The sequence below is a fragment of the Cherax quadricarinatus genome, chromosome 79 (genome assembly GCF_038502225.1).
Source record: "Cherax quadricarinatus isolate ZL_2023a chromosome 79, ASM3850222v1, whole genome shotgun sequence".
NCBI lineage: Eukaryota > Metazoa > Arthropoda > Malacostraca > Decapoda > Parastacidae > Cherax > Cherax quadricarinatus.
Window position 1 is genome coordinate 16,337,013 of NC_091370.1, and position 13,758 is coordinate 16,350,770.

At 42.3% G+C, this 13,758-nt stretch overlaps 1 protein-coding gene across 3 annotated transcripts in view; it reads right to left on the reverse strand.

The window, feature by feature from the left end:
- The window catches only part of LOC128702661 (glutamic acid-rich protein), a 65,510-nt gene extending 51,968 nt beyond the window's left edge, over positions 1–13,542 (reverse strand). The window contains exon 1 of one of the 3 annotated variants that reach the window (XM_053797015.2): positions 13,411–13,542. The gene's annotated coding sequence lies outside the window, so the exon portion shown is untranslated. The remainder of the gene's footprint in view (positions 1–13,410) is intronic. The other 2 variants (XM_053797013.2, XM_053797014.2) reach the window with 2 other exon arrangements.
- Positions 13,543–13,758: the final 216 nt, after the last annotated feature.

The following is a 13,758-nucleotide window of genomic DNA, read 5'->3' on the forward strand; positions in this document are numbered from 1 at the left end:
GCTTCAGAACTTTGCATTTATCTACAGTGAACTGCATAAGCCACTTTTCTGACCACAAAGTGAAGTTATTCATAAATGCGTTTGAATCAATTATCCTATCTTTGTCATCAGCGAATTTGCTCATATCACTAGTAATTCCCTCGTCAAGATCATTGATATAAATTATAAACAACAATGGGCCTAAAACTGATCTCTGTGGAATGCCACTGGTTACAGATCCCCATTTATGAACACTGCTTTAATTTAAGTTCGTGAGCCATGGTCTACATGTATGGGTGCCAAAATATAGGCATGCCCGGGATGCCCAAATTTCACGGTCAAGGACCACAATAATGCCACTATCACATCTGCGAGGAAACTGATAGGATGGATAATGAGAACTTTCAAGACGAGATGCCAAGCCAATGATGATCCTTTTTAAGTCACTTGTTCTCTCTAGGCTGGAATACCGCTGTACATTAACATCCCCATTTAAGGGAGGTGAAATTGCAGAGCTAGAGAATGTACAGAGAACCTTTACTGCAAGTATAAGTTCCATCAAACACCTTAACTACTGGGAGCGCCTGGAAGCACTTGACTTGTATTCACTGGAGCGCAGGCGAGAGAGATAAGAACATAAGAACGAAGGAACACTGCAGAAGGCCTACTGGCCCATGCGAGGCAGGTCCAAGTCTCCTACCGGCTTAAGCCAATGCACCCAACCTAGTCAGGTCAGGTCACATTGACTTAAGGGAGGAACACGGCAACCGACCTGGTAGCACAAGCTATCAGGTCCAACTCACACCCACCCACATCCACTCATGTATTTATCCAACCTATTTTTAAAGCTACACAACGTTCTGGCCTCTATCACTGTACTCGGGAGTTTGTTCCACTCATCCACAACTCTATTACCAAACCAGTACTTTCCTATATCCTTCCTGAATCTGAATTTTTCCAACTTATAACCATTGCTGCGAGTCCTGTCTAGGCTAGATATTTTCAGCACACTATTTACATCCCCTTTATTTATTCCTGTCTTCCATTTATACACCTCAATCATATCCCCCCTAATTCTACGTCTTTCTAGAGAGTGCAGATTCAGGGCCCTTAGTCTATCCTCATAGGGAAGGTTTCTGATACATGGGATCAACTTTGTCATCCTCCTTTGTACATTTTCCAGAGAATTTATATCCATTCTGTAATACGGTGACCAAAACTGTGCAGCATAATCTAAATGAGGCCTAACCAAGGATGTATAGAGTTGAAGAACAACCTGAGGACTCCTATTATTTATGCTTCTTGATATGAAGTCAAGGATTCTATTAGCTTTATTGCGAACACTTATGCACTGTTGTCTTGGTTTCAGATTATTGCTAACCAGAACTCCTAAATCTTTTTCGCAATCCGTAATATTAAGATCTACATTATTTAGTTTATATGTGGCATGGTTATTGTCCTGTCCAACATTTAGAACTTTGCATTTGTCTATATTAAACTGCATCTACCACTTCTCCGACCACTGCATCAGTCTATTCAAATCTTCCTGGAGTGCTCCATTGTCCTCGTCAGAATGAATTCGACGGCCTATTTTGGTGTCATCGGCAAACTTGCCGATGTCGCTCTTTATGCCCTCATCTATGTCGTTTATGTAGATTGTGAACAGCAGGGGGCCCAACATTGACCCCTGTGGAACACCGCTCGTGACGCTTCCCCACTCTGATTTCTCCCCATTTATGCAAACTCTCTGCTGCCTATTTGTCAACCATGCCTCTATCCAGGAAAAAATTTCTCCTCCTATTCCATGTGCTTTAATTTTCTTCAATACTCTCTGATGTGGGACCCTGTCAAAAGCCTTACTGAAGTCCATATACACAATATCATATTCATTACCATGATCTACCTCCTCAAATACCTTAGTGAAAAAAGTTAATAAATTCGTAAGGCAGGAACGCCCCTTTGTAAAACCATGCTGAGATTCGTTGATTAATTTATGCTTTTCAAGGTGGCTACGAACTGCCTCGGCAATTATGATTCCACAAATTTTCCCACTATGGAGGTTAGGCTTATTGGTCTATAGTTCGAAGCTAAGGACCTGTCACCTGTTTTGAAAATAGGTATCACATTTGCCATTTTCCACTTATCTGGCACCATGCCAGTTTGTAGTGATATGTTGAAAAGATTAGCCAAAGGTGTGCTAAGCTCCTCTTTACATTCCTTTAGAACCCTTGCATACAGTTCATCAGGGCCTGGGGATTTGTTAGGTTTTAATTTATCTATTTGCCTAAGGACCATGTCACTTGTGACCCTAATCGTGCACAGTTTATTATCGTCCTGTTCTACATAATTTATCATTACTGGAATATCGCTGGTATCCTCCTGTGTAAAAACTGAGAGGAAGTATGTGTTAAAAATTCTACACATTTCCTTATCACTGTCAGTGAGCTGACCCGAGGAACTTTTGAGTGGGCCTATCTTGTCCCTGATCTTACTTCTGTATACCTGAAAGAATCCTTTTGGGTTAGTCTTCGATTCTCTTGCAACTTTAACCTCATAATCTCTTTTTGCTTTTCTAATTCCCCTTTTTATTTCTCTCTTTAACTGAATATATCGATTTCTTAATTGCCCCTCTCCTGGTCAGTGGTCAGTCGTCACGTGAGGTCACAGACCCTGAGCTGCTTTGGGGATTAGCGTGGACGGTTACAAAGCATGGCTTGCTTCTGCAGTGTTTTAAAAACTGAGGTTGGAGAGTTGAAGGAGGAGGTCTTGCTTCTCCAGGAGGAGATTAGGAGGCTGAAGGTCCACCTCAATGGGCCTGGGAGAGAGTGTGAGGTGGTTGGAGATGTGGGGAATGAGGCTTCTAGCAGTGAGGTGCAGTCTGTCTCTCACTGTGAGGAGGCTGTAGGTGGGGAGGTAGCAACGGCTACCAGCAGTGAGGTGCAGCCCAGCACCTGCTACAAGTGGCGAGTTGTTCACAGTAATGGGAGGCGCATCAGAGTAAGGAAAGTTAAGAGTGAAGATCTGAAGGTAGGAAATCGCTTCTCTGTTCTCCAGGATGAATGTACTTCAGTGGCCAGTGAAGGTAAGGGTACTACTGCCCCTGCTAATGAAGGTAAGTGCATTCTTGTGGTTGGTGACTCTCAGGTAAGATATGTTGACCGTGCTTTTTGTAATAGGAATAAGAAGATGAGAGATAGAGTGTGCTTCCCTGGAGCTGGTGTTGGGGACATTGTCAACAGACTGGATAATATCATGTCAGGTAATGGGAACAAGCCCATTATCTGTCTCAGTGCTGGTGGAAATGATATTGGGAAGGGTAGGAGAGAAGAGCTGCTAGATAAGTACAGGTCAGCTATAGATTTCATTAAGTCTAAGGGAGGGATCCCAATCATATGTAGCATCTTGCCTAGAAGGGGAGTAGGAAATGAATGGTTGTCTAGGGCAATTGGTGTAAATTGCTGGCTAGACAGATACTGCAAGGAACTTGCAATCCCATTCATTGACAACTGGAACAACTTTTATGGCAAACATGATATGTATGCAAGGGATGGGGTTCATCTCTCTGGGGCAGGGGTGGTAGCACTTGCAGACTCGATTGAGAAGGCCATTGGTGAAATGCCTATGATTTTAAACTGATGGAAGATAGAGGTATGGGTGTGTGTGGGAAACAAGCAGGTTGCAACACTAGGGTTGGAAACAGTAAATGTATAAAAGGCATTCAGCATGAAGTTATAAATAAAGACAATAGAACAGGTCAGCAAACAAAGGGGGACAGCAGAGGGCAGCAAGGGACTAGCTCCCTTAAGGTTTACTATACTAATAGCAGGAGTGTTAGAAATAAGATAGATGAGCTAAGATTAATTGCAAGTGCAGGAAACATAGATATTATTGCTATAACAGAGACCTGGCTCAATCTGAAAGATAGAGAGATGCCCTCTGAATGTCACATACAAGGCTATAAATTATTCCACACTGACAGGGTCAACAGGAAAGGTGGTGGAGTAGCGATGTATGTCAGAGACAATTTAAATTGTTGTGTTAGACAAGATATTAAATTAGAAGCGTCAGCCACTGAATCTGTTTGGTTACAGCTTCTCGAGGGCCGAGAAAAACTAATTTTGGGTGTGATTTACAGGGCCCCAAATCTTGATAGGGAGTGCAGTAAACTTCTATGGGACGAAATTCGTAAGGCATCTACATACGAAAATGTTGTGCTAATGGGAGATTTCAACTATAGACAGATTGACTGGAGCAATTTGACAGGAAATTTAGAGTCGGGTGACTTTCTTGATACGATCCAGGATTGTTTTTTAAAACAGTTTGTGACAGAGCCAACTAGGGGAAATAACCTCCTTGACTTGGTTCTTGCCAGTAGGGAAACACTAATTAATAATCTTGAGGTTAATGATGAGCTTGGGGAGAGTGATCACAAATCACTCAGTTTTAACATATCATGGAATTCCCCTAATAATGGCAATCAAGTCTCCGTCCCTGACTTTCGCTTGGCTGATTTCATAGGACTGAAAAATTACTTAGGTGGGCTGAACTGGAATGACCTGACTAGGGGTCAGGTAGGTGGTGATGGTTGCCGATATGATGCTTTCCAGGGCATAGTTCTAGCTGCTCAGTCAAATTATGTTCCAAATAGGGAAATCAGATCAAACAAAAATGATCCTAAATGGATGAACAATAGATTAAAATATCTGATTGGTCAAAAGAGAGGCATATATAGGCAAATCAAAAGAGGAGAGGGGCAATTAAGAAATCGATATATTCAGTTAAAGAGAGAAATAAAAAAGGGAATTAGAAAAGCAAAAAGAGATTATGAGGTTAAAGTTGCAAGAGAATCGAAGACTAACCCAAAAGGATTCTTTCAGGTATACAGAAGTAAGATCAGGGACAAGATAGGCCCACTCAAAAGTTCCTCGGGTCAGCTCACTGACAGTGATAAGGAAATGTGTAGAATTTTTAACACATACTTCCTCTCAGTTTTTACACAGGAGGATACCAGCGATATTCCAGTAATGATAAATTATGTAGAACAGGACGATAATAAACTGTGCACTATTAGGGTCACAAGTGACATGGTCCTTAGGCAAATAGATAAATTAAAACCTAACAAATCCCCAGGCCCTGATGAAGTGTATGCAAGGGTTCTAAAGGAATGTAAAGAGGAGCTTAGCACACCTTTGGCTAATCTTTTCAACATATCACTACAAACTGGCATGGTGCCAGATAAATGGAAAATGGCAAATGTGATACCTATTTTCAAAACAGGTGACAGGTCCTTAGCTTCGAACTATAGACCAATAAGCCTAACCTCCATAGTGGGAAAATTTATGGAATCAATAATTGCCGAGGCAGTTCGTAGCCACCTTGAAAAGCATAAATTAATCAACGAATCTCAGCATGGTTTTACAAAGGGGCGTTCCTGCCTTACGAATTTATTAACTTTTTTCACTAAGGTATTTGAGGAGGTAGATCATGGTAATGAATATGATATTGTGTATATGGACTTCAGTAAGGCTTTTGACAGGGTCCCACATCAGAGACTATTGAGGAAAATTAAAGCACATGGAATAGGAGGAGAAATTTTTTCCTGGATAGAGGCATGGTTGACAAATAGGCAGCAGAGAGTTTGCATAAATGGGGAGAAATCAGAGTGGGGAAGCGTCACGAGCGGTGTTCCACAGGGGTCAGTGTTGGGCCCCCTGCTGTTCACAATCTACATAAACGACATAGATGAGGGCATAAAGAGCGACATCGGCAAGTTTGCCGATGACACCAAAATAGGCCGTCGAATTCATTCTGACGAGGACATTCGAGCACTCCAGGAAGATTTGAATAGACTGATGCAGTGGTCGGAGAAGTGGCAGATGCAGTTTAATATAGACAAATGCAAAGTTCTAAATGTTGGACAGGACAATAACCATGCCACATATAAACTAAATAATGTAGATCTTAATATTACGGATTGCGAAAAAGATTTAGGAGTTCTGGTTAGCAGTAATCTGAAACCAAGACAACAGTGCATAAGTGTTCGCAATAAAGCTAATAGAATCCTTGGCTTCATATCAAGAAGCATAAATAATAGGAGTCCTCAGGTTGTTCTTCAACTCTATACATCCTTGGTTAGGCCTCATTTAGATTATGCTGCACAGTTTTGGTCACCGTATTACAGAATGGATATAAATTCTCTGGAAAATGTACAAAGGAGGATGACAAAGATGATCCCATGTATCAGAAACCTTCCCTATGAGGATAGACTAAGGGCCCTGAAACTGCACTCTCTAGAAAGACGTAGAATTAGGGGGGATATGATTGAGGTTTATAAGTGGAAGACAGGAATAAATAAAGGGGATGTAAATAGTGTGCTGAAAATATCTAGCCTAGACAGGACTCGCAGCAATGGTTTTAAGTTGGAAAAATTCAGATTCAGGAGGGATATAGGAAAGTACTGGTTTGGTAATAGAGTTGTGGATGAGTGGAACAAACTCCCAAGTACCGTTATAGAGGCCAGAACGTTGTGTAGCTTTAAAAATAGGTTGGATAAATACATGAGTAGATGTGGGTGGGTGTGAGTTAGACCTGATAGCTTGTGCTAACAGGTCGGTTGCCGTGTTCCTCCCTTAAGTCAATGTGACCTGACCTGACTAGGTTGGGTGCATTGGCTTAAGCCGGTAGGGACTTGGACCTGCCTCGCATGGGCCAGTAGGCCTTCTGCAGTGTTCCTTCGTTCTTATGTTCTTCTTATGTTCTTATGTTCTTATTTGCCTATATATGCCTCTCTTTTGACCAATCAGATATTTTAATCTATTGTTCATCCATTTAGGATCATTTTTGTTTGATCTGATTTCCCTATTTGGAACATAATTTGACTGAGCAGCTAGAACTATGCCCTGGAAAGCATCATATCGGCAACCATCACCACCTACCTGACCCTTAGTCAGGTCATTCCAGTTCAGCCCACCTAAGTAATTTTTCAGTCCTATGAAATCAGCCAAGCGAAAGTCAGGGACGGAGACTTGATTGCCATTATTAGGGGAATTCCATGATATATTAAAACTGAGTGATTTGTGATCACTTTCCCCAAGCTCATCATTAACCTCAAGATTATTAATTAGTGTTTCCCTACTGGCAAGAACCAAGTCAAGGAGGTTATTTCCCCTAGTTGGCTCTGTCACAAACTGTTTTAAAAAACAATCCTGGATTGTATCAAGAAAGTCACCTGACTCTAAATTTCCTGTCAAATTGCTCCAGTCAATCTGTCTATAGTTGAAATCTCCCATTAGCACAACATTTTCGTATGTAGATGCCTTACGAATTTCGTCCCATAGAAGTTTACTGCACTCCCTATCAAGATTTGGGGCCCTGTAAATCACACCCAAAATTAGTTTTTCTCGGCCCTCGAGAAGCTGTAACCAAACAGATTCAGTGGCTGACGCTTCTAATTTAATATCTTGTCTAACACAACAATTTAAATTGTCTCTGACATACATTGCTACTCCACCACCTTTCCTGTTGACCCTGTCAGTGTGGAATAATTTATAGCCTTGTATGTGACATTCAGAGGGCATCTCTCTATCTTTCAGATTGAGCCAGGTCTCTGTTATAGCAATAATATCTATGTTTCCTGCACTTGCAATTAATCTTAGCTCATCTATCTTATTTCTTACACTCCTGCTATTAGTATAGTAAACCTTAAGGGAGCTAGTCCCTTGCTGCCCTCTGCTGTCCCCCTTTGTTTGCTGACCTGATCTATTGTCTTTATTTATAACTTCATGCTGAATGCCTTTTATACATTTACTGTTTCCAACCCTAGTGTTGCAACCTGCTTGTTTCCCACACACACCCATACCTCTATCTTCCATCAGTTTAAAATCATAGGCATTTCACCAATGGCCTTCTCAATCGAGTCTGCAAGTGCTACCACCCCTGCCCCAGAGAGATGTACCCCATCCCTTGCATACATATCATGTTTGCCATAAAAGTTGTTCCAGTTGTCAATGAATGGGATTGCAAGTTCCTTGCAGTATCTGTCTAGCCAGCAATTTACACCAATTGCCCTAGACAACCATTCATTTCCTACTCCCCTTCTAGGCAAGATGCTACATATGATTGGGATCCCTCCCTTAGACTTAATGAAATCTATAGCTGACCTGTACTTATCTAGCAGCTCTTCTCTCCTACCCTTCCCAATATCATTTCCACCAGCACTGAGACAGATAATGGGCTTGTTCCCATTACCTGACATGATATTATCCAGCCTGTTGACAATGTCCCCAACACCAGCTCCAGGGAAGCACACTCTATCTCTCATCTTCTTATTCCTATTACAAAAAGATATATCATAATTTACACCTGGAAGATTCTGGAGGGACTGGTCCCTAATATGCCCACAGAAATCACTCCATACGAAAGCAAAAGACTTGGCAGGCGAGGTAACATACCCCCAGTGAAAAGTAGGGGCGTCACTGTTACAATAAGAGAAAACGCAATAAGTGTCCGAGGCCCAAGACTGTTCAACAGCCTCCCACCAGCCATAAGGGGCATAACCAATAGACCCCTGGTTGTCTTCAAGAGGAAGCTGGACAGATACCTAAAGTCAGTGCCGGATCAGCCTGGCTGTGGTTCGTAAGTTGGACTGCATGCGGCCGGCAGTAACAGCCTCGTTGATCAGGCCCTGATCCACCAGGCGGCCTTGTCATGGACCGGCCCGCAGGGGCGTTGATCCCCTGAATACCCTCCAGGCAGGTAAGTAGTGATTACCAGGCGAACAGGAGCAGCAGGTATATGGAGTTAAACCCAGATACCTATTTACTGCTAGGTGAATAAGGGCAGTAAGAGTAAGGATACTAAAACCTAGGTAACGGGACAGAAGCAGTAGGTGTTAGGAGACGTACAAATCTTGTGCCCAATATGTGTAATTATTTGTATGAGGACCTGTGAATGGTCCTTCAGGTCCCATTGCTGCCTTCCAACCAACCAGCGGCAAAGCCCTCGGTTCACAACCGAGGAATCCGGGTTCCATCCTGGGCCGGATAGAGATATTATACCTGTTGCTCTTGTTCACATAGCAACAAGCATGTGAGTCAGTTACAATAAATTTGCCTTCTCAACTTGAAAACCCCTCAAGGAAGGTTCCTTGATGTTGGTGAGGGGCTCATGATTTAGGGAATTGGATCTGTGCTCCAGTTCCTTGAATTAAGCCTGAATGCCTTCCACCCCCCCCCCCGGCGCTGTATAATCCTCCGGTTTAGCGCTTTCTCCTTGATTATAATAATAATAATCAACTTGAAAAAAATTAGCCAGTAGCCTAGCATGGGACCAGACCAACTCGTCCACCCACATCCACTCATATACCTGACTAATAGTAAATATGATAATGGTATACAATACCAGCAAGTTGATAAGACACATGTTCATCAGTTAGGTATCTATTTCGAAACATTTCGCCTACACAGTAGGCTAGTGTAGGGGGGGGGGACGTTTCAGGATAAAGATACCTGACTTGCTCATGTGTCTTACTTATCAACCTGACTAATAGACGGAAGTTATACTGTTGGCTTTCTTGGGTTATCCTGAGTGACCTGACCTGACTAGGTTGGGGGATTGGCTTAAGCCGGTAGGAGACTTGGACCTGCCTCGCATGGGCCAGTAGGCCTACTGCAGTGTTCCTTATATTCCTAAGGTGAATCTGAGTTACTGACCCCCCGGGATAATATTCCGCAAAGAAAAATCTAAAAATAATAATAATCTTTAAAGTCAATTACATCTGGTTTGACACAGTACTACACGTTCATAAATCTAATTATTATTGATTCCGGGGGTCATCGCCCCCGCTGTCAGGTCCCAGAGCAGGCCTCCTGGTTACAATAAGAACTGGTTACAATAGGAACACTGCAGCAGACCTACTGGCCCATGCGAGGCAGGTCCAAGTCTCCCACCGGCTTAAGCCAATGACCTAACCTTAAGTCTGTCTTATTTCCACTGAGGCCCTCAATTTTGTCCCCCAGGATGCGACCCACACCAATCGACTAATACTCAGGTACCTAGTAGCTTGCTAGGTGAATGGGACAACAGGTATAAGGAAACGTCCATTAGATTATTGAGATTTATATTAGATTATTGGGATTTATATAGATTATTGGGATTTATATAGATTATTGGGATTTATATTAAATTATTGGGATTTATATTAGACTACTGAGATTTATATTAGACTATTGGGATTTTACTTGTTTTATATTAGATTATTGGGATTTATTTAGATTACTGGGATTTATATCAAGAAGTGTAAGCAACAGAAGTCCAGAGGTTATACTACAGCTTTACACATCATTAGTAAAGCCTCACCTAGATTATGCAGCTCAGTTCTGGTCTCCATATTACAGAATGGATATAAATTTGTTAGAAAACATTCAGCGAAGAATGACAAAATTTATTCATAGCATTAGAAATCTTCCGTATGATGATACATTGAAGTCCCTTAAATTGCATTCCTTTGTAAGATGAAGAATGAGGGGAGACATGATCGAAGTGTTTAAGTGGAAGATGGGTATTAACAAAGGGGGGTATAAATAAGGCCTTGAGGATATCTCTCCAAGAGAGAACCCGCAATAATGGATTCAAGTTAGATCATTTTAGGGAATAAATGGTATAAAATACAGACACAATGGCAATATAAACACAAATGCAGTATAATGTGATCCTTTATTGACTACGTTTCGCCCACACAGTGGGCTTTTTCAAGTCACAAACAGAACTACCTGGGGTGGAAGGAACGCGAGTATTTATAGTCCGGCTGAGGTCAGGTGAAGAATGCTGCATCTGATGATGTATCGAGTGGGGCTACAGAGTCTAAAAACTTGGTTTGTGACTTGAAAAAGCCCACTGTGTGGGCGAAACGTAGTCAATAAAGGATCACATTATACTGCATTTGTGTTTATATTGCCCTTAGATCATTTTAGCTTTAGAAAGGATATGACAGTATTGGTCTGGAAATAGGGTAGTTGATGAGTGGAACAGTCTGCCTAGTAGGGTTACTGAAGCTAAAACTTTGGGTAGTTTCAAATTTAGGTTGGATAAATACATGAGTGAGAGGGGTTGGACTTGAGTAGGACTTGCACATGAGTTAGTGGTTTTATCAGAGGTTATTGTTAGGGTAGAACTAAAGTGGGTTGGGCAAATATAACATTCTGTTAGTGGGTTGAATTTGTGAAGGACCTGTCCAGTATGGGCCAACAGGCCTACTGCAGTGTTCCTCCTTTCTTATGTTCTTATGTCTCTACCCTTGCCGAGGATCGAACTACGGACACTCAGCGTGTGAGGCGAGAGCGTTGCCTGGTACATGAATGGGTACAGATGAGTGTGTTAGACCTGCCTAGCATGAGCCAGTAGGCCTGCTGCAGTGCTCCTCCTCTCTTTATGTTCTTAAAGCCGTCCTGCTCCACCTCTGTTAGTGTGACTTTGTCAATGGTCCAAATCGGACCGAAACGTCGTCGTAAGCTTCTCTCTTTTATGTGCGGGTTATTTGTGTATGTGTGGCTTATTTCCAGTGGGGTAAAGACCTTTTGTTATGTCCTCCCAGGATGCTACCCACATCTCAGCATGGTTTTACAAAGGGGCGTTCCTGCCTTACGAATTTATTAACTTTTTTCACTAAGGTATTTGAGGAGGTAGATCATGGTAATGAATATGATATTGTGTATATGGACTTCAGTAAGGCTTTTGACAGGGTCCCACATCAGAGACTATTGAGGAAAATTAAAGCACATGGAATAGGAGGAGAAATTTTTTCCTGGATAGAGGCATGGTTGACAAATAGGCAGCAGAGAGTTTGCATAAATGGGGAGAAATCAGAGTGGGGAAGCGTCACGAGCGGTGTTCCACAGGGGTCAGTGTTGGGCCCCCTGCTGTTCACAATCTACATAAACGACATAGATGAGGGCATAAAGAGCGACATCGGCAAGTTTGCCGATGACACCAAAATAGGCCGTCGAATTCATTCTGACGAGGACATTCGAGCACTCCAGGAAGATTTGAATAGACTGATGCAGTGGTCGGAGAAGTGGCAGATGCAGTTTAATATAGACAAATGCAAAGTTCTAAATGTTGGACAGGACAATAACCATGCCACATATAAACTAAATAATGTAGATCTTAATATTACGGATTGCGAAAAAGATTTAGGAGTTCTGGTTAGCAGTAATCTGAAACCAAGACAACAGTGCATAAGTGTTCGCAATAAAGCTAATAGAATCCTTGGCTTCATATCAAGAAGCATAAATAATAGGAGTCCTCAGGTTGTTCTTCAACTCTATACATCCTTGGTTAGGCCTCATTTAGATTATGCTGCACAGTTTTGGTCACCGTATTACAGAATGGATATAAATTCTCTGGAAAATGTACAAAGGAGGATGACAAAGATGATCCCATGTATCAGAAACCTTCCCTATGAGGATAGACTAAGGGCCCTGAAACTGCACTCTCTAGAAAGACGTAGAATTAGGGGGGATATGATTGAGGTTTATAAGTGGAAGACAGGAATAAATAAAGGGGATGTAAATAGTGTGCTGAAAATATCTAGCCTAGACAGGACTCGCAGCAATGGTTTTAAGTTGGAAAAATTCAGATTCAGGAGGGACATAGGAAAGTACTGGTTTGGTAATAGAGTTGTGGATGAGTGGAACAAACTCCCAAGTACCGTTATAGAGGCCAGAACGTTGTGTAGCTTTAAAAATAGGTTGGATAAATACATGAGTAGATGTGGGTGGGTGTGAGTTGGACCTGATAGCTTGTGCTAACAGGTCGGTTGCCGTGTTCCTCCCTTAAGTCAATGTGACCTGACCTGACTAGGTTGGGTGCATTGGCTTAAGCCGGTAGGGACTTGGACCTGCCTCGCATGGGCCAGTAGGCCTTCTGCAGTGTTCCTTCGTTCTTATGTTCTTATGTAACAGTCAACTAACCCTAAGATGTGAACATAACACGCTACCACTGCCCCACGAGGTTAACGTGTGGGTAAGTCTAAAATGCGTTGCCTCTGGGTTACCTGGATTACTAATATTAATAGTGGGTTCTTCAATGGTGGTAAATTACAGATTTAAACTTCAGTAACCCAACAAAAATTGATTGGTTAATTAAGTTTAAAGCCTATCCACTACACAAGTCTCATTAGGAACGCATGTTACATGTTCACCACCAGTCAATGATGTTTTAATATGTAAAATACGTATTAAAATAAACTCGGTTTATATACACCGGACACTTCTCGGTATATATACCCTTCGATAATTTAACAGTCGGTGTGACTAATCTGCAGTGGGGTAAAAAGCTTATCTTTTATCACTGTAACAATGATAAAACATTGCACAAACGGCGTTTGTTGGAAAAGCACAGAGGAACAAAGGCAAGAGCAGCGTAAGTACTCACACTCCCTCCCTCCGTCCAGCCTGGGTGTTGGGTAGACACTGTTGTCTCTCGGTGCTATTGTCCCGGGTGCAGGGGAACCTCACTCCCTCCAGATGGGGGATCACAGGAAGGACAGAGGGAGGGAAGAGGCAGAGGGGGAGGGAGAGTGTGAAGAGGTAGAGGGGGAGGGAGAATATGAAGAGGTCGAGGGGGAGGGAGAGTGAAGAGGTAAAGGGGGAGGGAGACTTTGAAGAGGTAGAGGGGTAGGGAGATTGTGAAGGGTAAAGGGAAGGGCGAAAGAGAAGAAGAAAGCATAGGGAAGAGAGGAGTGGTGCGCTAATAAAGGTGAGGTCTGGAGAAGGAAGATGG